Source organism: Macadamia integrifolia, chromosome 1, assembly GCF_013358625.1.
Source record: "Macadamia integrifolia cultivar HAES 741 chromosome 1, SCU_Mint_v3, whole genome shotgun sequence".
NCBI lineage: Eukaryota > Viridiplantae > Streptophyta > Magnoliopsida > Proteales > Proteaceae > Macadamia > Macadamia integrifolia.
In genome coordinates, this window is record NC_056557.1 from 4903464 (window position 1) to 4906215 (window position 2752).

Here is a 2752-nt window from a genome sequence, read left to right on the forward strand (position 1 = left end):
AAAAAAAAAAAAAAAAAAAATTCCCGATAAAAGCCTGAAATTTTAAGACACCATTTTTTCGTTTAAAAACTGCGTTTTGACACAGAAACTGAAATTTTCGTTTTTGGAACAGAAACGATACCAAACAGGCCCATAGTATCTTCAAGTCCAAAAAGTTTAAGCCAACTCAGTTCTCAACATCTTTTAAGAAGGTTAGAACTTAGAGGAAATGAGGCATGAGCCAAGAGTGGGCCATGATCCCTTGAACCTGACTCATTGCCATCTCCATCTTTCAGTTGTGAAGCCCTTTTCATTGCCATTAACATTCATCTATTTCTTAATTCTGTGATCAATGCTCTTACTATAATCCCATGCCTCGTTGCTTTCAGGCCTTCCAAGCTGTAGTATTTCTAGTGAAAGAATAAAGTCCAACAGGCAAGAAAGAAAGTTAATTAAGGTACAAAATATCCCATAGAGGGACCTCCCTAAGTAATAGTATGACTTGGAGTTCAAGTCTCTCCTGATGAAACTAAAATACACTCCATAGAACCAGACAATTTCATGTGATGTGTTTGGATATGACCTGTGATTTTTTATTTTTTCAGAACTTTAACCCAAAGGGCAGAAGGGTTTTCCAAAATCCTCCAACCTCATTTGGCTCAAAATGCCAAATTTGAGCTTCGAAGATTTCCATCCTAGCTTCCTATGAGATTAGCAAATCCTATTGTAAATCATTGCAATTCTTGGTTAGAATCTCTTTCTTGAATGATAACTAGGAAAATGTAAATTTTAGAAGGTTGTGAGTGACTCAAAAGAAATGTGAAAATACCAGTTTCAAATCTGTTACTCAACAAATGAGATGCGATTCAAATTTGATGGATAGGTGAAACTCAGCATTGCTTGCACACATGTTAAGTTTTAATTCAGAAGTCTATGAAATAATTAAATAAAGCTTTGAAAAATCCACTGACTATAGGAGAATGCACAATATTAGTAGGAGTGGCATAGGTAAGCAGGAACATGCATATGGGATTAACTAATAGAATTTGAGTATGAAATTTTACACATGGTTAATCCAAACCAAGACCTTTCATTCCAATAATCAAAATAACCATGTCATCTATCCAGGGCACAATAAAATATGCTCGTTTAAAATTTTTAAATTGTAAATAAAAGTACTAATTCTTATTGTCTGCACTTGGCGAGAATGTCTAATCATAAACTATAAGTAAACGAGGTAATATTGGGAGGAGATGAGTGAATAAAATGAAAAGGAATAATATAACGCATCAGAGTGCAATTTCACATCAATTAAGGGGGTGGGAAATTAAATTGTCCAATAGGAAATTTTAATGAGGAGATAGAGTGTGGGATCCATGGATGGAATGTAAGAGGGTGTATAGGAATCTACACACTAGTGTTGTGACAATCTTTTTCATGCTCATGAAGCTATTACATTCTGTGTCTTCCCCTAGTAAAATTCTTCAAATTCTATAGAGAAACAATCCCCACGCTGACAGTGTGGAGATTCTTTATCATGCCCTTTTACATAACTAACACTCTCTTTCTTCTTGACATATTCTCCCTCCTCTCAGACCTTGTGACTCCCTTATTTACAAAATCGATTCGTCAGAAGTTGATGATTTTCTTGGTAGGCCAATCTAAAAACATTATGGGCAGCGCAACGACCTGTTAGTAATAAATAAGTGCATCTCTATGTCTCAAAATTCTCAACACCTGAGTCTAGGGATTTAGAATCTAGTAAATGATGAGAGAGAAGGTGGATTCCAAATTCACGGACTAGGGACATACGAGATCATTCTCATGCATGAACCTAATCCGGTCTCTACTATTTCATGGTTAAAAGAAGCAAAGAAAGTTGTCGAGTATAAAGTTGCAAATTCTTTAGCTAGGAAGGCTACTCTATCATATGTGTAGAATAATTGGATGTTTCCGCCTTCTATTCTTGTGGAAGACGTCAGATGGGATTTGGAAGAGAGATATCGATATAGATTTTTTTAAGCTAACCATTTGGGAAGCTTTTTGTACCTTTTTTTTTTTGGTTCTGTTTACCCCCTTGTTGAAGGCAATGCCGAAGGTGGAGGGATAAACTAGCTAGGAATTTTTATAAAATTATTATTTGATGTACATAATATAAAAATTGCTGATTGTTAGCAAAAAATTGAAGTCCCCGAGTATGCAGTGCACCCACGAATTTGTCATGTGAGATTCAATGATTCACGTGGTCTGAGAGAGAGAGAGAGAGAGTAGGCTGGGGCTTATCCCCTGTGAACCCAGCCTGGCCATTCAAATTTATGACCTTTTAGTCTGGCCAATGCCACCCCAATCCTGATACATTTGAGTCCCTTTCCTTCCAGCAGATGCACTCAAAACTAAAGCCTTTAATTTGGCTGGGCTAGAACCTCATAATGGTCAGGGCCCAATTTGACCCCATAAAGTTGTTCTTAAGACTAGTTTACACTGATGTTCTTTCTTATTTAAGCCAGCGACATGTTGCAGTTCTGTTAAAAGCTCTGAACAGATTTGGACTTCAACCACCCTTATCCTTTTCTCACCTGTTGAATTTTAGGCAAAATGCCAAACAAAAAAGGAAGAACAGAAAATTACGACACGATAAACCAAATACATAGTGTTTTATATGATTGAGATGGATTACAAAGCCAAAGATGCATCACAATGGTGCCTTTTCAATGAATGGTCTCAATTGGTTACACTTTTTTTTTTTTTTTTTTTTTTTTTTTTTTTTTTTTTT

At 35.9% G+C, this 2752-nt stretch overlaps 1 protein-coding gene across 2 annotated transcripts in view; it reads right to left on the reverse strand.

Annotated features, from left to right (window-relative positions):
- The window catches only part of LOC122056899 (protein WVD2-like 7), a 10203-nt gene that overhangs the window by 5849 nt on the left and 1602 nt on the right, over nucleotides 1-2752 (reverse strand). The window lies entirely within an intron of this gene.